The sequence below is a fragment of the Neovison vison genome, chromosome 10 (genome assembly GCF_020171115.1).
Source record: "Neovison vison isolate M4711 chromosome 10, ASM_NN_V1, whole genome shotgun sequence".
NCBI classification, from domain to species: Eukaryota; Metazoa; Chordata; class Mammalia; order Carnivora; family Mustelidae; genus Neogale; species Neogale vison.
Genome location: NC_058100.1, coordinates 45,778,977 through 45,805,865, shown reverse-complemented (window position 1 = coordinate 45,805,865; position 26,889 = coordinate 45,778,977). Strand labels below are relative to the sequence as shown.

Genomic DNA, 26,889 nt, shown 5'->3' with positions numbered 1-26,889 from the left:
CTCAATCCCAGGACCTCAAGTTCATAACCTGAGCTGAAATCAAAAGTCCAACATTTAACCAACTGAACCACCCAGGCACCCCAATAGGAACCACTTTTATTAGATGACCTCTAACTGGCATCTAGAACATGGCCACATCTCCCAGTTGGCAGAAAATGAAAGATGTCTGACAGGATCACCTTCAACTGCCTGTCACCCACATCTACAAATTTGCCCAATTCTACACCCATTCCTCTCCCTACTTTTCCTGCTACAACCACAAGAAGCGTATTAATATTCTGGAGCCCCTTGTGTCTCAGAACTCCACTCTGAGTTGTAAACAAGAATCTTCCACCGCTCCTGTCTTCCTCAGTTTTCCTCGTAGCACTTAACTGCTCAAATCTTTCCCTTTCAGAAGAAATACTATCTCAAGCTACATTCTGTCCAGTCATCATCTCTCTCTCCTCACACTGCATTTCCTTTTTAGGCTTGATGAAATAAGTTGCCATCCTCCTTTTAAGCAATTATCCCCCTCCCCAAAACATGAAAGTTCTTTCTATAAATGAAGTCTGTGTCTCTGAATCATGAAGACAATAAAACCTATTATTTGATGCCATACTTTAGTTTTTTATGATTTCATAATAATGCTTCAGCTAAATGAAGACTTAAAATCATTTTACAATTTGACATGAATCTAATTGCGAGCTTGTCTCTCTTTCTCTTGACTCTCTCACAGCGTTGGTTCCGTGAGGAAGGAATGCTATCTGGTTGGTCACACTGGTGGTTGTAGTGGGTGTGACTTTGGTTTGTTGGTTCAGTTTGTTTTAGAGTCTACGGTTGTAGTTAGTACTAGCTGAAATATATTTTCCATCTTCTTTTTTTTTTTAAGATTTTATTTATTTTTTTGACAGAGAGAGAACACAAGTAGGCAGAGGCAGGCAGAGAGAGAGAGGGGGAAGCAGGCTCCCTGCTGAGCAGAGAGCCTGATGTGGGGCTCGATCCCATGTCTGAGCCGAAAGCAGAGGCCTTAACCCACTGAGCCACCCAGGCGCCCCTATTTTCCATCTTCTTATTTGCAACATTTCTGTGTCTATATGCTTTAGATGCATTTCTTGCAAGCAGCACTTGATTTTCCTTTATTTTTATCCATTTTGAAAATCTAGACCCTCCTTTTGAATTTTTATTGAGATATATAATTCATATAAAATACACTAATTTTAGGTGTATAGTGCAATGAATTTTGAAAAATACATGCACCTCCTAGGCAATATCAAAATCAAAATACAAATAATCCTTCACACGAGAAGGTTTCCTTGTGCCCCTTTCCAGTTACCTGCTGCCTAAGAGTCCAAGACACACTCCAACCCACTGATCTGTTTTCTGTCACTATACATTAAATATATGTGTTTTTAGAGCTTCATGTAACTGGAATTACATAATGCCTACTCTCATATCTGGATTCTTTTGCTCAACATAATGTCTTTCTTTTTTTTCTTTTTAAAAAATCTTATTTATTTGACAGAGAGAGATCAGAAGTAGGCAGAGCAGCAGGCAGTGAGAGAGGGGGAAGTAGGCTCCCTCCTCAGCAGAGAGCCCGATACAGGGCTTGATCCCAGGACCCTGAGATCATGACCTAAGCCGAAGGCAGAGGCTTAACCCACTGAGCCACCCACGTGCCCCAACATAATGTTTTTGATACTCACCCTTATGGTACTTGTATTTACTTATCTTTTAACTTTTTAGTAGTATGGCTCTGCATGGATATACAATTGGTTTATCCATTTTCTTGTTGATTGACTTTTGTATTGTTTCCTGTTTGGAACTTTTATGAATAAAGCTTCTATATTTTTGCGTATAAGCTTTTACATGAACATATGTTTTCATTTCTCCTATAAAATACATATAAGTGAAATTATTGTATCAAATAGTAAATGAACGCTTACATTTTTAAGAAATGCCCAAAATCTCTCCCAAAGTGGTTGTGTATTTTACAGTGCATGTGTGTTTGATTTTATTTGATCTGCATATTTCACCAGTACTTGGTATTGGCAGTCTAATTTATGCTAACATTCATGAATGTTAGCTCATGATGGATTTAATTTGAATTTCTCTGATGACTAATATGTTGGCCATTTTTGATGGGCTTATTACCTAGTTGTATGCCTCCTTTTGTGACATGTCTCAAAATATTTTGCCTATTTTTTTACTGAGTTGTTTGTCTTCTTCCTATGATTTCTAATATATTTTGGACACAAAGCCTTTGTCAGATACATGTTTTGCAGACATTTTCCCCAAAGGTGTTGTTTGTCTTTTCAACTTCTTAATGCTGTCTTTTAAAAAGCATAAACTTTTGATTTTGGTAGAGTCAATTCAATTTTCGCTTTCATAAGTCATGGTTTTTTGAGTCTTAGCTAAGAATGTTATATTCATCCGTACCTATTTCCTTTTCTGCACACTACTGTAAGTGGATTTTTAAAATTTTTAATTTCTAGTATTATGTTGCTTGTATAAAGAAATCAATTTATTTTTATAAAATGACGTCGTATCTTGCAGACTTGCTAACCTGTCTTGTGTTGACTAGGATTGCCATAACAAAGCATCACAAAGTGGATAGCTTAAACAACAGAAACTTCTTAAAACTAGAAGTCCAAAATCAATGTGTTGTCAGGATTGAATCCCTCTGAAGGCTATAAAGGAAGAATCAGTTCCAGGCCTTTCTTTTTGGCTTGTCTTCATGCTCACATGGCATTTTCCCTATATGCATGGCAACTCCAAATTCCCCTTTCTAGGAAGACTTCAGTCAGATAAGATGAGAGCCCGCCTTCCTTCAGGCCGCTATTATCAATGACCATAGACTGGATGGCTTCAATGACAGAAATTTATTTCTCACAATTCTGAAGCCTAGGAAGTTTGGAATCAGGTGTGCCAGCATGTTTAGGCTCCGGCGAGAGATCTCTTCCTCACCAGATGGCCATCTTCTTGCCTCCTTACACGGCAAAGCAGAGAGAAAGAGGAAGTTCTCTGGTATGTTTTCTTTTCTTTTTTTTTTTTAAAGATTTTATTTGTTGATTTGACAGACAGAGATCACAAGTAGACAGAGAGGCAGGCAGAGAGAGAGATAGGGAAGCAGGCTCCCTGCTGAGCAGAGAGCCTGATGCGGGACTCGATCCCAGGACCCTGAGATCATGACCTGAGCCGAAGGCAGCGGCTTAACCCACTGAGCCACCCAGGCGCCCTCTGGTATGTTTTCTTATAAAGGCACTAATACCATGCACAAAGGTCCCACCCTGATGGCCTGATCACCTCCCAAAGGCTCAACTCCGGATGCCATCACACTGAGGGGTTAGAATGTCAACATATTAATTTGGGGAGGCCACAAACATTCAGTCTACACCAGGACCCAAACTGATGACCTCATTTTAACTCTGTAAAGACCTTTTCTCCAAATAAAGTCACAATCTGGGGTACTAGGAATTAGGGTTTCAACATTTGAATTGGCAAGTGGGGTGCAAGTTAACTTAGAACATCTCTTAATAGTTCTAGTAGCTTTTCTGTACATTACTATTTTCTACAGGTGTTCTCTGTGAATCAACATGGTTTTTATTTCCGGTCTACATGCTTTCTATTTATTTTTCTTCCCTTCCTTAGTCCACTGGTTATGATCTCAAGTATGATGTCGGATGGATATGAGAGTGGACTTCTTTTTTGTCTTTCTGATTTCAGAGGAAAATATGCAGTCTTTTACCATTACGTGTGATGATAGCTGTACATTTTTATAGATACCCTTTATCAGACTGAGGAAATTTCTTTCTGTTTCAGTTTTTTGACCGTTTTTATTATGGTTAGGTATTAGATTTTATAAAATTCTTTTGCTGTCCTTATTGAGATGATCCTGTGGTAGTTCTCCTTTATTCAGATATTGTGGGGATTATGTTGTTTGATTTTCAACTGGTAAAATAACCTTGGATTATGTTATATGTGCCACTTGGTTATGGTATACTATTGTTTTATATATTGATGAATATTGCTAATATTTCTCAAAGACTTTTGCAACTATGTATAGGAGAGATATTGGCTCATAGTTTTCCTTCTTGTTATATCATTTTTTTTAAAGATTTTATTTTTAAGTAATCTCTATACCCAGTGTGGGACCCGAACTTACAACCCTGGGATCAAGAGTTGCTCTGCTGTCCTGACTGAGTCAACCAGGTGCCCCTATCTTGTCGTATCATTAAGCAGATTAAAACTGGCCTGGTTGGGTTCTTGGGTGGTTCAGTCATTAAGCAGCTGCCTTCGGCTCAGGTCATGATCCCCGGGTCCTGGAATTAAGCCCAAAACTGGGCTTCTCCCTCTCTCACTCCCCCTGCTTGTATTCCCTCTCTCGCTGTGTCTCTCTCAAATAAATAAATAAAACCTTAAAAAAAAAAAACTGGCTTTTTTTTGGAAGTTTGGATCGCTGGTTTTGGGATCAAGTTAAATCTGGTCCCATAAAATTAGTTGAGAAACATTTCCTCCTCATTTCTATCAGGAAGAGTTTATATAGAATTTGTATTATTTATTCTTTCATGCTTGGGCCTGGAATTTTCTCTATGCAGGTTTCTAATAAGGAATTAAAATTTTTAATTGAAAAGAGGTTTTTAAATTTTTACTTTATTCAATTTCAGTAGTTTGTGTCTTTTAAGGAATTTTTTTTTCATATAGGTTGGCAAAATTACTGAAACATAGTTTTTTGAAATTTTCTATTATCATTCCTTTAGTGGCCTTATTGTATGTAATTACCTTTTTCCTTTCATTTTGGATGCTAAGAATTTATGTTCTCTCCACACCCTCAATCTAATCAATCTAGCTTGAATTTTATTGATATTATTGATCTTTTCAAAGAACCAGCTTTTGATTTGATTGATTTTTTTCTCTAATATTTGTCCATTTTGTTTCATTGATTTCTGCTTGTATCTTTATATTTACCTTAAATTTAATTTCCTTTTATTAGTTGCTTAAAGTGAGAGTTTAGACAACCGATTCTAGACCTTTCTTCCTTTGCTAACATAAGAATTTAAAGTTTGTGTTAACTTTACCTTATGACACAATTTTTTTCATTTAAATTAATTAACATATAGTGTATTATTAGTTTCAGAGGTAGAGGTCAGTGATTCATCAGTCTTATTTAACACCAGAGCTCATTACATTACATGTCTTCTGTAAAGCTCACTACCCAGTCACCCCATCCCCCCACCTGCCTCCCCTCTACCAATCCTCAGTTTGTTTCCTATAATTAAGAGTCTCTGGGACACCTGGGGGGCTTGGTGGGTTAAAGCCTCTGCCTTGAGCTCAGGTCGTGATCCCAGAGTCCTAGGATCGAGCCCCGCATCCGACTCTCTGCTCAGCAGGGAGCCTGCTTCCTCCTCTCTCCCTGCCTGCCTCTCTGCCTACTTGTGATCTCTGTCTGTCAAATAAATAAATAAAATATTTAAATTTCTTATGGTTTGTCTCCCTCTCTGATTTCATCTTGTGTTAATTTCCTCTCCCTTCCCCTATCATATTCTGTTTTGTTTCTTAAATTCCACATATGAGTGAAAACATATGTTAATTGTCTTTCTCTGATTGACTTATTTTGCTTAGCATAATACCATCTAGTTCCATCCATGTTGTTGCAAATGGCAAGATTTCATTTTTAATGGCTAATATTCAATTATATATACATATATGGAATATATATATGTATTCCATCATATATATACACACACACAAACACACGCACACACACTTCTTTATCTACTCATCTGTTAGTTGACATCTGGGCTCTTTCCATAGTTTGGCTGTTGTGGACATTGCTTCTCTAGGCATTGGGGTGCATGTGCCCCTTTGGATCGCTATATTTGTATCTTTGGGCAAATACCTAGTATTGCAATTGCTGGGTCATAGGGTAGCTCTGTTTTCAACCTTTTGAGGAATCTCCATACTGTTCTCCAGAGTGGCTGCACCAGCTTGCATTCCCACCAACAGTGCAGGGGGGTTCCCCTTTGTCCACATCTTTGCCAACATTGGTTGTTTCCTGACTTGTTAATTTTAGCCATTCTGACTGGTGTGAGGTGGTGTCTCATTGTGGTTTTTATTTGTATTTCCCTAATAATGAGTGATGCGGAATATTTTTTCATGTGTCTGTTAGCCATTTGTATATCTTCTTAGAAGAAATGAATGACACAATTTTTGTTTTGTCTTTTCATTTTCATTCAGTCCAAGTATTTTCTAATTTCCCTTATGATTTTATATTTCACATGTGGGTTATTTAGAAGTATATTGTTTATCAAATATTTACAGTTTTCTAGATATCTTTCCACTACAGATACAGAAACACCAGCTTCTTAGTGGCAAGTCAGTTTTTTCACTGGATCCTTCCAAGTCTACTCTGAAGGAATCAATACCTACTCTAGATGTGGGGTTATCTTTTCTTTCTAAAGATCCTCTGTCAGGTTTCCTTTCTGAGAGCTAAAAGAATACCTGGTTTATAGTTATGGGATCTTGCATAAAATTGCCTTAGAGCAGCGGACCCACTGAGAAATATATACAAGATCATCAGATTGCTGGTTCTACAATATCCTGCCTATTTCCTGGAAGTAGCTGGTCCGATGCTGTTATGGGTTGAATAGTGTCCTGTATTATTTCACATGTTGAAGTCCTAATCCCTAGCCCCTCAGAATGTGACTTTGTTTGGAAACAGGGTTGTTTCAGATGTAATCAGTTAACGTGAGGTTGTTAGGGTAAGCCCTAATCCAGTAGGACAATGTCCTTATAAAAAGGGGATATTTGGACACAGAAGCCGAGATACAGGGAGAATGTCAAGGAAAGAATGGACCCGCCACAAACCAAGAGACACCAAGGAGCACTGGCCAGCTACCTGAAGCTGGGAGAGAGGCATGGAACAGGTTCTCCCTCCCAGCCCTCAGAAGGAATCAATCCTGCCAACACTGTGATCTCAGACTTCAAGCCCCCAGAGCTGAGAGACAATAAATAAATGTCTCTTGGTTTGAAGGCACTTTGGGTGTTTTGTGACAGCAGCCCTGGGAAACTAACAGATACTATGTTGGAATTGCCTATTAAGGGTAATAGGAATTGCCTATTATAGTTTAGATATAACCTATAATAGGCAATAGGAATTGCCTATTATAGTTTAGGTATAACCTGCGATGGAGTTAGAGAGACAGCCTCCGTAATGTACTATCTGTTTTGAACCATGATAGCAAGTTGTGTCCTCAGTAATTAGAATACCTAGGTCCAGATTCCAAGTAATGGAACAAAAATTAGCCCTTCTCACGATCACTCCCAATAACCCATAGAGGCTTCCCATTCTACTCTGGGCTCTACTAGATAAAGTGGGGTGTGGGGAACACCATTCCTAGTGGCACCAAAGGGTCCCATAAACCCTGAAGCTACTAACTGGTCTTGGTGGTTGTTTTTTTTTTTAATGCCATTGAACCAGCAGGCCAAGAAAGGAGCTACAATACTGGTGAGGCTAATCAACCCAGATTATTGTGAGAAACTAGGCTTGCTGATACATGAAAGGGGCAAGAAGAACATGTCTGTAACTCAGACATATAAACTCACTGGAGCTATTCCTATGTGCCTTTATGTCTGATAATAGCAATGAACAAATAATTGCAGCCCCCATAGTCCACCAAGGGCAAGGCAACCAAAGGCCTGACCACTCTGAGATGAAGTTCTGGAATGCCCCACCACGTGAAAAAATTAATAAATAAAATAAAATAAATCAGTTGATGCTGGCCAAGGTTGGAAAAATCTAGAATGGATGGCAGAGCAGGGAGTTGAGGAATATCAGTCATGGCCTTGGGACCAGCTGTGGCTTATTCTAGCAGGAACCACTGTGGCATATTCTATTCATCCATAGCAAGTCTTTAGAGATGGTGGCCACCACTTGAAGGTACAATGACAGAGTAAACCCAATATGGGGACAAATGGATCTGAGCAGGGTAAGGTTTGGTTATAGCAAGTACTTTTAAGACAACCCCTTGGCCCACCTGTGAGTTCAACCCCAGCTGTAATAGAGAGTTCTGTGTGCTCTCAAACTCATTCCACCTCACATGCAAGCTGCAGGTCACGGATTTCTCCTGCACGGAGATCCAGGGATTTCTCTGAAGCTAAGGGAGTCTGCTAACCCACACAAGCACAACCTGGAAATATAGGGATAATTATCATTTCCGGGGACAATCCTCAGTGAAGATGGTCAGGAACCAGTGGATAGATGGCTCAGCATTTCATCTTTCACATGTGCCATTCTGAAAGATAGCGGAAAAATCAAGCCCTGGCACCTACAGTGACAACTGAAAAATCACACCGTGCCCCTGACTTTCCCTCTTTCCCTGTCTCACTCTCCCTAGTCCTCACTTTACTTCCTGGAATTATCACCCAAATAAACTCCTTCCATCCTAGTCTTTTATCTTGGTCTCTGCTTCAAGGAGAACCCAAACTAAACAGGTGCCATATACATATGATTAATTATTTTCAGCAAATGAAAAATCCATCTCGGTTTCTCACGTGTTTCAAAAGCTTCCGTTAGGTAGATGGAACCTCAGCTACTTCATCTGAGAAATTAGAAGTGTAATCATCATACATTTGCCTAGTTCTGATAGTTTTAGACCAGGCATTTCTGGGAGATAAGGGTCATGCTTATTTTGTGTGTATCTAGATTTCTTTTAACTACAGAGCCATGAATTTAACACATTCTTTGGGACAAGAATTAACTTTCAAAACTTGATATGAGGGCATTTTCGCCCTGAGGAAAGAAAGCCTGAGGATAAATATTACATATTCAACATGTTAGTATGATTTTAAAAAGTGATTGCAAGAAATAAATATTTAACATCTTGGTATGTTTTAAGTACGTTGATTACAAACCATATGGGCACTACTCCGTGATCTGAACTGAATTAAAACACAAGCAAAAGAATCCTAAACTTAAAAGCGTTTTCTCTTTCTACCACTAGGTGATTCCCTATACCTTAGAAAATCTTTAAAATAACTATACTGCATACCTTGACTCACTACGTCCTCTTGTCTATCTCCCCCAGTCCATTCTATTATCTAATGTTCTTGTTGACTCCCTTTTTAAGCTAACATTTGCTTGTTTAAAGTAGAGGAAAATGACAGAAAAGATAATGGCCCATAATTATTAACAAAATAATAAAATAACACATGCAAACAATAAGAAATTCCAAACATTCAAAAAAAGATGTGAAAAATGAATTTAAGAAACTAGAATGAACATTGGACATCCACTAGACTAAAATCCTCATTTTGTAGCTGAGAACAGTGAGATTAAGATAGTTCTAAAAATTCACACAAGGTACTGGCAAAAAAAAAAATGCAAATACAGAAAATAAACAGATAAAACCTCATCATTCTGGAATCAATTACCTTATAGAAATTAGAAACACATCTTATGACCCTTGCAATTACTATGAATGAAGCAAAATGATTTACATATTTTAAAAATTTCTGCGGCATTTCATTAAAAAAAATGCTTACCTGGTGCTTGTTTCTTCCAAACTATTAAAATCAATGTTCATTATATTTTCTATTCTTTAGCTGGAAACCTGATCCTCAAAGAAAGAATGTGGCTGTTATTACAGGTCCAAGTTTCCAAAAAGACAATGATACAGCCAAAAATAAATCTCCCAACTTGCAAGACAAGTTTGCAGAAGGAGATGACAGTATTTATCATCACGTGACTGAACTGAAGTTCAATTTGTCTCTAGCTCACTTGCAATAACAGTTTTGATCCAGGTGTTAGGTTAACCTTGCAGTGAAGAGAATGATTCTCCTGATCTCTATAATCAGTGGGTTTGACACCTTGAAATAAAAGGTGAAGGAATTTTCTAAACCAGGAATAAAACGTTAGTGTCCCTAAGAGTATCATGGAAAATTTTCTAAAGTGCAGAAATTTTTTTTACAGATTTTATTTACTTATTTAACAGAAAGAGAGAGAGAGAGAGCACAAACAGGGTGAGCAGTAGTCAGAGGGAGAAGGAGAAACAGGCTCCCCACTGAGCAGAGAGCTGGACACGGGGCTCAATCCCAGGACCTGGGATCATGCCCTGAGTCCAAGGCAGACACTTAACCAACCGAGCCACCCAGATGCCCCTAAAATGCAAAATTTGAGGTTGTATCTAGTTCTGATTTAATAGGTTTTAGAGGGAGTACAGAAATTCACATTATGAAACACCTCTGTGGTCATCCGGTAAAGTGAATGTACTCCCTGGTTTACTTCTATTGTGCTAGCATCCCTCTGGATTAACATGTGTCCCAGAGTTGTCATTGTTATTGTTGTTGCTTTTAATGAGATATTATTACTAACAGGTGTGTTAGAATAAATCAGGAAGGCTTTGCTAGATCACTTTGTACTTCCATATTCTACCATGGTCTTCTCTAGGAGTGTGTGGTATATATGTGTAAACAAGGTTCAACATGTGACAAGAAGATAAACTATCAGTGCTAACTCCTTTCACTTTTTTGAAAACTTTCTTGAGAGTGAACCAACTCCACCACTTTAAAGGTAGCATATAGGATGCTGGCTGGTAAAGAGTTGCTGCCTACAGGATGGCATTGGACAGCTTCGGTCCCGGGATTGGGAGGAGTTTGTTGCTGTTGCCCCTAGTGGCCATCTGGGGTATGAGTCAGTTGTGCCTTGGTCCAGAGTCAGGCCTGGGAGATGATGGAGCCCTTAGGCTGCCCCAAGGCCAGTGGGTGGGATCACTGTGGAATGTAAGAAATGAGAAATTTGGTGAAGGTGAGATAGATGTGGAAGTGGGAGTTTAGCATGCCTGCCAAAGCGCTTATATAGAATGGTGTGAATAATCCTGCTAAAATGGTTTTGTCATATACTGGATAGTGTAAATCTACCAGTCTTTATGTATTGTTTGGTAGTATTTCTTAAAGATTTTGCAGTGAGCCCTCTCAGCAGCAATGAACTCAAGAAACCAAAAGCAAACATGTGTTGAGTGAAAATATTAAATACACATTTCTCATTTCTCAATGATGTTTGACCTAAAATGTTTGCCCATTTACTATCCACCATGAGACCTGTAGTAATGAAAACTCCAAAAAAAGAAAAAAAAAAAAAAGAATGTGCTGCAGAGGCCCCGAGATTTACTTTAAACGTGAGACGTTATTTTAAGATCTTCTTAGACGATATGAAATATGAAGCAATAGCTGTTAATGTGTTTGGTTTAGTTAACAGAAGAATTCTACAGACAGCTAAATGACTCTTTTCTTATGGGCCAACAGATGCTTCAAATTACAAATTGGTTAATTTCAGTAAGTGTTCAATTTTTTTCACAAAATTCGTGGAATCAAAGTAAAAAAAAAAAATCTGGGGGCACCTGGGTGGCTCAGTGGGTTAAAGCCTCTGCCTTCAGCTTAGGTCATGATCCCAGCGGCCTGGGATCGAGCCCCGCATCAGGCTCTCTGCGCCTGCTTCCTCCCCTCTCTCTCTGCCTGCCTTTCTGCCTACTTGTGATCTCTCTCTGTCAAATACATTAAAAATCTTTAAAAAAAAAAAATCTGGCCATATTGTAAATACTCCTGTAAGTTCAATGAAAAACTTGAACTTCAAAGATAAAATAATTTGTTTTATGAGTATCACAAATACAAATTCTGCATTCATTCTATCTTTTGTCAGTAAATTTCATGCAAAATAAGATGTCTGTAGAGCAGAAATGTTCCGTGAAGCTTTTTAATTTTTTTTATTTATGTATTTGACAGACAGAGATCACAAGTAGGCAGAGAGGCAGACAGAGAGAGAGGGGGAAGCAGGCTCCTGCCTAGCAGAGAGCCCGATGCGGGGCTCGATCCCAGAACCCTGGGATCATGACCTGAGCTGAAGGCAGAGGCTTTAACCCACTGAGCCACCCAGGATCCCCCGTTGTTCCGTGAAGCTTTAAGAGGATTGTGGTTTATTAAAAAACAAAATTTGGAAACAAGGAATTATTGAAATGTATCCTAGAAAAGAAAGGAAAGAGTTGAATAAACAATGAGAACTTGATCAATTTACAAGATTTAATTTTAAAATTCTATAGCTGTGCCTTGAATATCCAGACTTGTGGAATAATCTTTTGATGAAGCTCCCTATTTTATTTCATAAAGGTATATTATTCTGTGCTACAATGGAAATAAGTCATAAAAGCTAACAATTTTGAAGCCTTAACATTATATAAAATATTTTAAAGAGAGACAACTTACAAGTTTGTCTTATGAAAGTTTTTGTTAAATCTACGCTGAAAAGAAGCAAACAGAAGTCATCTGTGAAAATACCTTGGCTGAAATACTTACACTTTACAGAATAAAAAGAATAGAATTGAGAATTTCCTCCATTTACCAGAATTTGTTCTAAACCTACCATTTGTTCTCAGTTGAAAATACTGTGGACTACAGAGGGGTGAACTGATAAGGAATGAGGCAATTTAAGACACAACTATAGTAAGACATACTGAAAAAAAATTCTTCAGAAATATCTTCATATTCCTGGGTATTAGTAAATAAAAAAGCTAAGGAACTGGATGACATACATGAATATATACCAATAATACTATCCTGCTTAGGCTACTTTTAATATTCTGATAATCAACATGAATGTTCCAAAATTTCATTTTAATATACATGGATATATGCATTTTTAAGAGAGAATTCTTTTTAAAAAGATCCAACAATATTTGTAAAAAAATAATTTGTTGGCAAATATATGTTATAATTACACAATTTAAATAATTGTAGTTTCCCTTTTATTCTTAAAAATATCTTAACTGGGCAGCTAAGTTGTATAATCACTCTATTTTAAACCCAAACTGGAGGTTAAATCATTCATGCCCTAAATTGGTGAGAATATTTTTTACTCTGGAATATTTTTAAATGGATTTGGATGGAGGTTCTTCTGTTTTTATTTTAGGGTATAGGACATGGAAAAAAAAATACCTGAGAATATAACATTTTAAAACTATCTCAGTTGGGTGCCTGGGTGGCTCAGTGGGTTAAGCAGCTGCCTTCAGCTCAGGTCATGATCCCAGGACAGGGTCCTGGGATAGAGCCCCATGTCAGGCTCTCTGCTCAGCAGGGGGCCTGCTTCCTCCTTTCTCTCTGCCTGCCTCTCTGCCTACTTGTGATCTCTCTCTGTCAAATAAATAAATAAAATCTTAAAAAAAAATCTTTAAAAAAAATAAAACTATCTCAGTTGATTCTCAGCAAACTATAACCCCACATGCGAAGATCACAGAGGTTTAGCTTGCTGAATTTCAAGGAGCAGTAAGGATGACAACGCAACTGATGCCAGGAGGGAGGGGTTTCTGGGACTTTCAGTGTTAAAAATGTGACAGTCTCAGTCAAGCCTAACTTGGTGGTTTCCCAAAAGCTATTACAGCAATTCAGACCCCTGTGTGTTTAGGTGAGACCTAGCTATCATGGGGAGAAGGAAAATCAGAAATAACGAGCCTCTGAGCCGTGGTTTCAGAAGGGTACTCTTTCCCTTTAGTATATCACAAAATAAATAGACAGCAAATTTTGTGGCTTCTTCATGTTCCAGTCCTTCCTTCTCACACCAGAAAAACCATAGAGAGATATGTTATGATGATTCCCGTCCTTTCCTTTTCTCCCCAGGGTCGCCCTGTCTTCGTCACACTACTTAACCCTTCCTAATTCCTAGCTAACCTCCACACTGCACAGCCCTAAAACTGCTACTGCTTTGGAGAGGAAATGCAGTATTTGAACAGCATCTGAGGACTGCCTGACTTTACCAGAATCTAGTTCCCTAGGTATCCACCAAACAAAGCTGAATATTGAATCCTTAATGCCTACTTCACTGCCGAGTGCATAGTATGCTTTCAGTAAATACACGTCGAATTTGCGAAAGGTAGATCCAAAGGCCCCTGCTCCAATAGTGGAAATCCATCAGACTGGGAGGAGGGGAGAGAAACAGTTGGAGAATAACCACTTCGCTTTGCCTCATCCAAAAGCTCAGTAGGGGGCTCCTCAGTGATTCAATGGGTTAAAGCCTCTGCCTTCTGTTCAGGTCTTGATCCCAGGGTCCTGGGATGGAGCCCTGCATCGGGCTCTCTGCTCAGCAAGGAGCCTGCTTCTCCCTCTCTCTCTTGCCTGCCTCTTAGCCTACTTGTGATCTTTGTCTGTCAAATAAATAAAATCTTAAAAAAAAAAAAAAAAAACAACTCATTGGATGAGGCAGAGTGCAAATGAACCACAGATAAACTGGGTAAAACTGTTTGTTCCTGTCTCCCTTGTCTCTCAGAAAGAGGAGCTGCTAAAGGGACCTAATATTTCCCTCTTGGTTAGTATCAGCTAGCTAGATACTTGGGGAAAAAAGCGTTACTCTTATATTTTGAGAATTTACTTCTGAAATCATAGAGCCAGAGAACAGGAACACTTGACTATTTAAAAAAAAAAACAAAAAACAAAAAACAGGTAACCAACGCTTTTCAGATTTGCATAGGATTCTTTTATTGTCAGGAGAAAAGGTATTATTTCATGAAAAAGTCAAATTGGACCAAACACGTATTCTGGGTGTAAAAATGTGCCCCGTTGACCACAGCACCTGGAGAGTGTGTTTCTTGACATTCTGGGGCTGTGTGATAACCGGGAGACAGCCCAGGGCAGGGGTGTATGTGGCAGATGGAAGAACGCCTCCCAGTACCACCACTATATCTGGGAGGCACTGGGCAAACGGCTCTGTTCACCCCTATCCACCGACGAGGGTTCTGATGAGGGTTGAGTGGACCATGTGTGGAAAACTCTTAGCCCCATGTCACATGGTGCGTATTGAAAAGGTAGCCATTGTTGGGGGGCCCGAGCGGCTCAGGGATTGAGCATCTGCTTTTGGTTTAGGTCATGATCTCAGGGTCCTGGGATTGAGACCCGAGTCAGGCTCCCTGCTCAGCGGAGAGTCTGCTTCCCCCCCTCTCTCTGCCCCTCTCATCCCCACCTCGTGCTTTCTCTCTCTCAAATAAACCAATAAAATCTTTAAAAAAAAAAAAAAAAGATAGCTATTGGCACTCACTGTTCCTGGTAAATTGTCACCGAATCATCTATAATTTCTACCAGAAGAACGAAGGTGATTTTTATACCTCATAGCAGGTTTATGAGATATAGTAATCACAGGGTTACTGGTATATGGCTCTTAAGCCAGAAAATATAGATTAGAATTTAAGTTAGAGACTTTTATCCCCAAGCCCACCTGAATGGAAACAGTTAAAAACCCAAAACACCAGAATTCTTTGGTTGAGTTCAATAGACAGTCTATGCTTGTGGATGGCTACACTGGATCAGAGCTCATGACTTCACTTGCCCAGGAGTACCGTCAGGGAAGGCTGCACCAAGGAGGACGCATTTGATGGGAATCTTGAGGTTAACTGGGAACTCGCAAAGTGGTCTTCCTACTAAGACAAGCTAAGCTAAGAATGGCTTTAATAGACTTCGAAGTTGCTAATAATCACCCAGACCTAAGGTCGTGTGATTTAACGAGAAAGGTGAATCGCCGATGTCGTTACCACTAAGTGGCATCATTTTAACAAAACTGGCAGAGCTTCGCTTTCCCAGTGTTCTCCTTGGTGCAAGAAACTGGGTGCTGGCTTCATAACCTGAGGCCATAAAGTACTGTAACATGTTAGCTCACGCTGGGTGGCAACAGGTTTGTTTTTCATGATTATGTAATCTGAATTCCTTTTCCAAGAAAGGATTTGGAAATGAGCTATTAAACTGGATTGCTAGCGAGCTTATAGTCTGAATGCACATATATGTTAACCATGACCAACTTGGATCCTTCTGACTGTCCCCTCAACCCCATCCAGATCGGTAAATGGTAAGTCAAGGGTGACCCAAAAGAAGGGTTGTCCAGGAGCTAGCTGAGGTTTCTGTAAGGCATTAAAATGCCTACTAAGGATTTTTAGGGAGGGTATTTGATCTGCTGAGTCTTAAATAGCAACCTAATCAGGCAGGCGATCTGGGCACTTGGTACACAAGTACCCATATTAAATTTGCTTTAAAGACTAATATGGTGTTGAAATACCGTGTAAAGAGTGCCTACTAGACTAGGTTCAAAGACTTCAGGTGCCAGTTGGGTATTTATTGACTAGAATGTTATTTAGAAGAGCATTCACATTGTTCTCAACTCTCAGGACAAAGCTTAAAACCACAGCAAGTAACTGCTTGGGGTTTTGCATTCCACAGTCTTGGACTCACAGCAAGCTTCCTGTTCCCTCTTGGCTGGCAGACCCGAAGGCCAGGCGATGAATGGTTTGATTCTTATAGTTGGAGAATCTGCTCTGGCTTTCAGCCCTTAAAATTCTGGGTGCCAGACCAGGTGTTGTTATTTTTTTTTTTAAGTTCCTCCTAGAGATTTGGATTTCACTTGACGATAACAGCAAGAAAACAGACTGAGTTAGGCATTTGGGCAAAGACCATATCTAATAAAGATCCACACACCTGTGTAAATCCCAAAAAAGGAGTGTTTCGGAATAACCAAGAACCAAACTTGGAAACTACTCATTCCGTGGTATCTTCTTGGTAGGGTTCGGGAATTAAGAGAAGAGATGAAGGAGGAGGGGGGGGAGGGGGAGAAGGAGAAGAAGAACAATACGAGACTCTTGGGCTAACATTTTTTTCTTCCTGGAGGAAATGGCCAGTTTTTTTTTTTTCCCTGATAATTCTGTGCTTTCTTACACAACTTGTATATACAGCTGTATGTTTATGATTAGCTGAAAGTCAAATGCTAATATTTCCTCTACTGTCTTCACAACTTAAAAAGTGAAGGGCACCAGGTCAGAATGTATTAGAAACTGAATGAGGGAGATAAGGTTGTAACTCTGGCAGTGTGTGTGTGTGTGTGCGCGCGTATGCACGCACCCCCTCCTGCATGCATGGGTGCTTGGGGGTATCAACATATAATTTATCTATATAGATGACAGATAGATGAAACACTCCAGAACTTGTCCTCATATGGAGCAGTTATGAGCCTGCTATGAATTTCAAGTGCAAAACAAATTTATTTTTTTAAAGATTTTATTTATTTACTTGACAGAGATCACAAGTAGGCAGAGAGGCAGACTGAGATAGAGGGGGGAAGCAGACTCCCTGCCGAGCAGAAAACCCAACCTGGGGCTCAACCCAGGAACCTGAGACCATGACCTGAGCCGAAGGCAGGGGCTTAACCCACTGAGCCACCCAGGCGCCCCTGGAAAACAAATTTAGAGGATGCTAGAACATTAGTTATTTGAATAGCAGACCCAAATTAATAGCTTAGGGAAAACCGTTAATCTTTTCTTGTCTGCCCCATTATTCCAGCAATTTTAAAGGTCTTATGGTCAATTTTAAATAATCTTGAAAGGGTGGGGTTGGAGGTGGAGGGTTGAATTTTAACTTGGCTAAACTGGGGCCTCATTTCCTTGGCAGTTCAGAAGGTCTTAATGAAGGCTTTCTGCCAGGCAGAATAGCGCAGGCCACTACTCAGTCACACCGTCCCTGACCCTTCTTCAGAGAAAAGGAGGCTTATATCCTCCTGTGAGGCAGCCCCTCCCTTGGGTAGGGCTGTCAAACCTCCTCAGTGGCTACCCCCAACCCGGCACTGTGCTCATTCTGACCTTTGTACCCCTGCCAGATTCTGACTGGAATTCTCACCCCTCGCTTCTCTTTACCCCAAACTTCACCTTCCTTGCAGACCCACACCAGGTCCTCAAAAAATACCCAACAAAGGATTTCAAACCAACGGCACTCCCCTTCTTGTAAGCCGTCATTAAGTTGCTGCAATTTTTACTATTTCTGATAGAATCTTTGAGCTAGCTGGTCAACCAGAGACAAAAGCCCTTCTCTTTTCTTTCCCAGCTACACTCTTTCTTTTCCTTAAAAAAAAAAAAAAAAAAAAAAAAGAACTTTATGATCTCTGCCAGGTTTATCATTGTTTACTGTACCCACAGAGCTAGAACATAATCGACTTTTCACTACTGTTGTATGCAGACATTATGTTATTTCAACTTCTCAATCCACTGCACATCAAGCCCATATCTGGTTTTTGCAGAAGTTCTCTGACATTAGAACTTAAAAGCAGTCTTAAAGAATGAAAGCTATTTCTCCAACAAGGACAGGAGGAACCGAGGAAGAAAGTAGTACATAGAGGGTATATTGTTACTTACATTCCTCTAGTCTGGGGAGCATTTGTGGAGAAGTGACATGGCAAAGCTTTTCAGAAATATGGTCCAAAGACACCAGGGGAAACTCTTTCTCTATTGACAAAAATGTCTTCAAGACTTTCTGTAACAAACAAAGAGTAAAAATGTTTTTCTACTTAGGCCTCATTAAGTTTTTTAAACCTCCCTTTAAAATAATAGTAGTAGATACAGGGATACAGGGAATAGAGCTCCCACGAAGAAAAAGTAATTCTTTCTCATGAGTCTCGACTTCTCCACGTAGGGAAGTCTAAAGGAAATTGAGTGCAGTCAACCTGCAAGGGTGAGCAGAGATAATTGAAATGCACTGATAATTCAGAATCTCATTTCCACCTCATTAATTTCAACCTCTGTTCCCTCCTAAAGAAAAGCAAAGTAGACCAAATTGAAGATAATATCCTGTCCCCACAACTGCCTTGGGTTCAGTCAGTTGGGTGGAAGATCATTATCACAAGAAGGAGGCAAAGCAAGTGGCCCACGTGATTCACAATCCAGCGAGCCTTCTACCCCCCACCCCCCACCCCCATCACTAGACTGTGCCAAGATTGCAGGGGGGTGTCAGTTATTTGATATTGATGAGAACTGACATGAAAATCATTTTTGGTCTTGATATGTTTCCCATTTGCAAATAACCTTGATTTTGCCAAGTTTGGGAACCTTAGCATAATTATGGCTAAAGAAGTTACTACTTGACTACAGTTGGTGAGCTATGTCTTTTTATCCTCCCTCCCATTCTTTGGAAAGGAAGGGGGTGGATTTTGCATTATTTTCAGTAGGACAAGCCAACTTATTAATTGCTGGAAAATGATCGAGGCTCTGTCTCTCGGGTATATTTTCCTCCTTCCATTTATGATGTGTATTATGGTATAAGGAGAAAGGTGGTTTATTGTTAATAAGTCATTATGTGTAAAAAAAAATCTATTTTCTTGCAAGGGAGATTTCAGGATTCTCAAATACTAACACATCTGGGTACTCATCTGGGGAGCATCAGACATTCGTTAAGTATCCCTACATTATTAGGCTCAAGTACAAAAGAAAGAATTGTCAAGAGTCTGAGGAATCCATGGTGAAGAGAGAGGAGGAAATCAAGACCAGCTTAGAATGTCCAGTAACAGAATTATTATTGCGACCACTTATGGAGTTCACATTTTGACAATGTTCGACACTTAAATATTATCTCTAAGTGGCAAAGTTTTTGACTGGAAAGATACAAGTAAGGGGGCATTTGTGGAAGCAATTCCCTAGCCCAGAAACTCTATGGTACATCAAAAGTGCCTGCAGGTCCAGTCTTGGGAATAGTAATGAGGAAAAAAATTCTTGGTTCTTATCCAGGTACCTGGTATGAGGAAATAAAATGCATATGCTAACAGCATAGAAATAAAGATTGGGAAGAGTCAAATCCTTCTAGCAGGGTATGAGGGTTGATTTTATGCGTCAACTTGACGAGGCTATAGTACCCAGTTTTTCAACCAAATACTAAGCTAGGTGTTGCTGTGGAGGTATGTTGCATATGTGGTTATTTAAATAAAGGAGATAATTCTAGATAATGGGGGTGGGCCTCATCCAATCAGCTGAAAGGCTTTAAGAGCAAAACAGATTTCCCTGCGGAAGATAATAAGCCTCATGATTACAGCATCAGCCTCTAACTGAGAGTTTTCAGCCTGCTGAGCTGACCTACAGATTTCACATTTGTTACACCAATAATGTATGTAGTATGGATGGATGGAAGGAATCTATCTATCCATCTATCTATCTTACTGGATCTCCTTCTCTGGAAAACCTTGATACAGAGAATAACCAGAGAAGACCTGGGGAAGGGATATTTGAACTAAGCCTCAAGTAATAAGGAAGCAACTATGTGAAAAGTAAAGGTTAATTATGTTCCTTGCAGAGGAAAGAGCATACCCAAAGGCCCTGAGATAGGAAGGAGCTTGGCATAAATAAGGAAGTGACAAGGAAATCAGGATGTCTCAGGCACAATGGACAAAAGAGAAATGGCCCAAGGTGTGGTTGGAGAAGCTTACAGAGGTCATCATGCTGGACCCTTAGTAGAATATTTGGATTTTTTTTTTTTTCAAATTACTTTAGGAGGCCATTGAAGGTTTTTAACCTGGAGAAAAATGGCTGCCTTATGGGGAATGGAATGTGGGCAAACTCTTAGATTACTGTAGTGGTCCAGGTGGGAAATGATGCTAGCTTGGCCCATTGTGCTGGGAGAGGTGATGAGAAGATGTGGACTGATTCAAGGTTATATGATGGCAGACATGAAGAAGGTAGGAAGTTAGGACATCAAGGATGCTCCTAGGTTTCTGACTGGTACAGCTGGGTGGATGGTGGTGATACTAAATACAGCGGGATAGACTGAAAGAGGAACAGGATTTTAAAAATGTGAATAAAGAATTAGTTTTGGGGTACCTCGCTGGCTCAACTGGTGAAGCATGCAACTCTTAATCTTGGGGTCATGAGTTTGAGCCCCATATTGGGAGTAGAGCTTGCTTAAAAAAAAAAAAGAATTCAGTTTTAATATAGAGCTCAGAAAAGAGATTTCAGCATGAGATATACATTTGAGAGTCATCATTCACTGATGATATTTGAAGCCACGTGAATAGACGTGATTAATCAAGGAGAGAAGGAAATTTATCAAGGACAGAGAGTGCCCAGGACTGAACCCTGCATAATTCCAACATTTAGAGATAGAGTGGAAAAGAGGTGGGTAGAGAAATGGGGGAGGGAGTGGGGAGAGTGTGCCAAGGGGACTATGTTTCAAGAAAGAGCTGGTAATCAACGGTGTGAAATGCTGCCAAGAAACCAAGGGAAATAAGGACAGAAAAATGAGTATAGGGTTTGGGACCTGGCCTACCACCCTGAGTTCTGATGTCCGACATGTCTGCTTATTTATTTCATGCCTCTTGCTTAACATTCACACACATTGATAACAAGTAGATTACTTCCCATGGCTCATTTCCAGGAGAGCCCTGGACTTCCTAAGTATTGATTTTCATAATTGGATGTAAATGGGGGCCTGTTTGTTTGCTCGTTCTGAAGGAGGAGGAAGGAAAGAAGTTGGTACGTGGGTACTTGGGGATGAGAAAGGAAAAGAGAGATAGGGAAAGGAGAGACAGGGTGTTCTGCATTCCCCAGCCTGGCCTCAGGTATGGTGTCTAATGTATAGGAAGCACCTTATACAAAAGGTGACTTGTTTTGAAGATTCAAGGATCCCAAATTCTAGGTTGGGAGACATTCTCTCTTTTACTATTGTTTTCTTCCTCATTACATTTAGCAAAACTTGTAATTATGAATATATTTGCTATAAATATTTATTTAACATTTAGGTCTGTTCTAGCTCTCACTCTCATGAGGCAAAGAGCCTGTGTGTTTGCAACGTCTTGGATCTAGGCCCAGCACAAGACCTGGAACATAGTAACAGTTCAAGATATTGTTGTTGAATTAACAAGTGATGATAGTTTACGTAAGAATGGAAAATTGCAGTCCTAAATTTCCGGGCATAAATAAATTAGTGAACTAAAAGTCAGTGGTCTTCTATGTTTTTCCAGATATATTAATTTGCTGTCCATTTTTACTGCTCCCCTCCCTCAATAGACAAGTGGTGGCAGGCACTGCAAATTTAAGAAACTATATGAGAACACCCAAGACATTGAGAATATTTTATGTATTCACTTACTTTTGGGGGGATTTTAAAAAAGACAAACCACTATTTTGTATTTGTAAACCATAATTTTAGTTTCTTTATAGAATGCTTCAGTACTTCCATGGACTTCTGTACTGGTGTTCAAAAGGTGGCTTATGATTGATGGGTCCATAAAAATCCAGATGTACGGTAACTACAGGTCTAGAATCACATGGACTTCACTCCTTGCGTGGTTCCTAGAGCACTGGTCCATCAAAATAGGAGGTTTGCAGTAAGGAACATATGAGGGAAGTATGAACTTCTAAAGCCACAGATGCAGCAGAAGACTTGTCTCAGAAATCTTGAAGAATCTTACAATTTTAGAGGTAAAAGAGACTTCAGGCCAATTCCCCTTCATGTATAATCTGGGAAACAGGGAGCTCTAAGAGCATCATAGAGTTCGATGGCCAGTGTTTAGCTTATAGTAATGTCACTCACGTCTAACCTCAAGCTCTGACCCTAAATTCTGTGTGTGTGTGAATCCGTGTAAATAGTATGTGCCTACTTAGACCCAATACTGATGCACATAATATAAATTAGCCAGTGGTTATAGCCTTAGTGATTGACCCTGAGTAGGAAATAATCCCCAATTATATTTATTTCATAAGGTGGGAATTTTTATATTAGGTTTTCTTCAAAGTGAGGCCCTGCTCAGCTACTCTGATGAAATCCCACATGTCTTACCGAAAAAAAAAGTCACTTTCTCCCCTTTCAAACCCTTGCTGAGACACTGGGGAGTTTACCATGTGTCATAGAATGAGGCTAGAACTGCGTGTTCCAGCAGCGGGGGGGTGCGGTGGTAGGGGTGTCTCTTCTACATGAATCACAAATCCTTACCCTCCCAGTTTTTTACAACTCACGTATTTCTGTGCATTTTGGGGGGAAATTGATAGTTTTGTAGCCGTGTATTAATATTTACTTTCTTGGTAACAGACTTTGGTTAAGAAATGACTAATTATCCATAAATACAGGGCATTTCTCAAATTATTTCTCTAGAGTACTTGCTTCCCACACTGGCTTTGCCGATTGCAGATCAATAAAAGCAACTATTCAGTCATATATATATATGAAACACGCATAAAGATGTAAGTAACTTTACAGAACAGCTACTATATAAATTACAAATTTGTGTTCCTTGTTATAGCACTGTTTTTTTTTTCCTTTGAATGATTTTCAAATCCTAGGAGTTCTGCAGTTAAAATCTTTCAAATGGCTTTCATTTACAGTTTGTACAACAAAGTGCTGTTTTAGCCAGACATGATATTTCCATGCTCCTACTAAGGATTGTTTTCTCAAATCCCAATCCTGTTTTCATGACTTGATGATGCCATAATGTTTTTTTTTGGAAGTTTTATGCCAAGTCTCATTTAATTTGAAAGCTTCTCTTTTAAACTGAAGGAGACAGGAGAATGTAATAATCCTCCTTCAAGAAAACAAGCTATTGAACATTCTCCTCATATTCTATTATTTAAAAAACCCACATCATCCATCTTTATCAAAAAGCATGTATTGATTCAAAATGCTGTTATTAGTCATAGGAAGGTATCAAAATGCGACAACAAAGACCAGTTTCTGTCTAAAGATGGAACATGTCTCACTCAACTGTGTATTATCAGGACTTAGCAAAGAGTAAGGGATTATTAAATATTTCTGGAATAAGGTTAAGATCGACTATGTACCCAGAAAATAATATAGTTCATCTGAATATAGTCTGTAAGAAAAAGATTAAATTTAACATAAATACAATCATGAAAATGTTTATAAGGAGTCCCAGAAAACTGGGTAGAAAAGATGCTTTCTTTAATTGGGAAAAATATCACAAAAAGATTCTGTTGGCTTTATAGAACATATGGAGCTGGCTTGGCAGATGGGTGGGAGTAGGTGGTTCCTGGCGTGCAAAAGGCCCTACAAGTCCATCTTCCTGCTTCTTGTCAGAGGAGAAATAATAAGACGTACACACGAAGTGTTTCTCTCTGTTTTTAAATAAGACTCGTGTGGTTATGATATTTGGTCTCTATTTATATGTGTATGGTTGCTGAGCTTTCTTTTCTCTTCTTTCCTGGACCAGTCTACTATGATTAACTTATCAGTTTTTTTTAATGGAATGATTCTAGGGGAAACAAATCGTTTACAAAACTAAATTGATAGGATTGACCAGTTAGTTGGATGAGCTATACAGAGCTTACCTAAAAATTTAGGTGTCCCAATTTCAAATCCAGATCATAGACCATGGGGTGTGTTATGTATAAATTTAATAAAATTTAAAAATTGGGGCACCTGGGAGGCTCAGTGGGTTAAAGCCTCTGCCTTCGGCTCAGGTCATGATCCCAGGGTCCTGGAATTGAGCCCCGCATGGGGCTCTCTGCTCAGCGGGGAGCCTGCTTCCCCCTCTCTCTCTCTGCCTGCCTCTCTACCTACTTGTGATCTCTGTCTGTCAAATAAATAAATAAAATCTTTTTTAAAAAATTAAAATCAACAGTCTGTTCATATTTTGAAGGAGCCTTTTCTTATACTTATGGTTACTAGTTTTTAGTGAAAATTCCTTCTGTCCAATCTAAAAAAATTTGTTTTCTAATTTTGAAAAAATTTTTAAAAAGATTTTATCTATTTATTTAAGAGAGAGAGAGTATGTGTGTGTGCACGAGGCGGGTGGACACAGGGAGAGGAAGAAGTAGGCTGCCCACAGAGAAAGGAGCCTGATAGGGAATTTGATCCCAGACCCCAAGATCATAACCTGAGCTGAAGGCAGACGCCCAACTGATTGAGTCACCCAGGCACCCCATAAGTTTGAAATTTTTATATTGTCTCTTCTCCAAACTGAGGTACCTTTGAACTTACTCTGATAAGTCCAAATCTCAAATATCATGCAAATGAAAATTTTATTTTCTCCTGTGTTGTTAACAGTTCTTTTAGACTTAAAACACATTCTTTTAGACTTAAAAAAGAAAATCTGGTATATGTCTCACCCAAAATGTAGGATGACTCACAGCATTTTGTAGTAGCTCATACTTAACCTTGGCTTTTTCCTGCACTTAAGGGGGAAAAGGAAAAAAGAAAAAAATATATATTCAAAACACATAAAACCTTTGTCTGTATCAATATAGAATTAAAATGAGTATCTCCAGTGAATATTAAAATGGAAATGGAATGTAAAAACAGATAATCCACCTTTTTTTAAAAGATTTTATTTATTTGACAGATAGAGATCACAAGTAGGCAGAGAGCCAGGCAGAGAGAGAGAGGAGGAAGCAGGCTCCCCACTGAGCAGAGACCCCGATGCGGGGCTCGATCCCAGGACCCTGGGATCATGACCCGAGATGAGGGCAGAGGCTTTAACCCACTGAGACACTCAGGTGCCCCGATAATCTACCTTTTAATTAAATACTTCAATATTGTTTGAAATGAAAACACATTATTTTTGTAATATATATTTATAAACTTTTGTTATTAAGTTTTAACTTCATTATTTCATATTTATACAAATTAACCAGAATCGTTATAGTCATTACTCCCGTATAGTCATTACTCAGCTTCAACAATCATCAACTCATTGACAGTCTTGTTTTATACATATTCCTATTCATTTCCCACCTCTGTCTTTGTTGGAAACAAACCCCAGATATAACATTTAACTATAGGTATTTCAATACATATTTCTAAGAGAAGGGCACTCTCTATTGTTAACATAAAAACCATTCCAGTTAGTGTATCTCAAAAATTTTACAATAATTCCTTAATATCTATTCAGTATTCAAATGTCCTCATAAAAGGCATAAACAGCTTTTTTAAGAGTTTATTTAAATTAGGATACAAATAAGGTCACATGTTGGGATAGGTGACACGTCTTTTAAGTCTCTTTTAATCTATACTTCTATTTCTTTCCCTTATCACTGAAATGTATTTATTTAAAAAAATTTTTTTTTCTTCTGGGGACATTTGGGTGGCTCAGTTGGTTAAGTGGCTGACTTGATTTTGGCTCAGGTCTCACTCTCAGGATTGTGAGATCAAATCCTGCATCAGGCTCTGTGCTGAGTGTAGAGCCTGCCTAAGAGTCTCTCTCTTTCTCTGCCCCTCCCCCTCCACTAGCTTCTAGAGTTTTCTACTTCTTACATTTTGCTGATTGCATCTTTAAGGTTTGTTCATATTCCTGGCTCTGTGTGTGTGTGTGTGTGTGTGTGTGTGTGTGTGGAGAGAGAGAGAGAGAGAGAGTAATTGACAGCTATTAGCTGAATCTATTCTAGAGGTTTGGTCAGATGCAGGTTATCTTTCTCAAAGCAAAATAGTAATAGTTTAATGTCTCTTTTTGTGATATTAGCCACTGCTGAAGCCTGTGTCTAGATTCTTACTTTATCTGAGGTGGCAAAATGATGATACTCTAATTTTATCATGCCTTCTATTTATTATCTAAGGTATTTCCATAATGAAAAAATCCTTCTCATCTTCTACTTGATTACCAGTGGTATAATTTTTTAGGACAGACAAGATGGTTTATTTGTATCTCTCCATTTATCATTTTTCAAAATAATGAGTTGGTTTTAGTGGTGACTTATTCGTTTTTTTCCTCATATCATTTGACAAACGCAGAGTTAAACACAGTTGAAACGTTACACATAATTTCCATTATTATCTTTATTGACACAAAAATTTACCCATCTTTGGTCACTGAGACTCTCTTCAAGGCGGTTCCTGAGTCTTTTTTTTTTAATATTTATTTATTTATGTGAGAGAGAGCCCAAGTGCAGGGGCGCCTGAGCTAGAAGAGGGGCAGAGGGAGAGGGAGAGAATCCTGAAGCAGACTCCTGCCTAGCGTGGAGCTCCATGCAGGGCTGGATCCCAGGACCCCAAGATCATGAGCCAAGCCAAAGTCAGGAGTCAGGCCCTCAACCGCCTAAGCCAACCAGGTGCCCTGACCTGAGTGTTCTTTTGATAGTTCTCTTGTGTGTTTCTTTCCTCAGACCTGGAGTCTACCATTTCTCTAAGGATCCAGGTTCC

The 26,889-nt window shown here is 39.2% G+C and overlaps 1 long non-coding RNA gene across 1 annotated transcript in view; it reads left to right on the top strand.

The window, feature by feature from the left end:
* Window positions 1–26,889, top strand: part of LOC122918136 — a 34,999-nt gene that overhangs the window by 2,237 nt on the left and 5,873 nt on the right. The window lies entirely within an intron of this gene.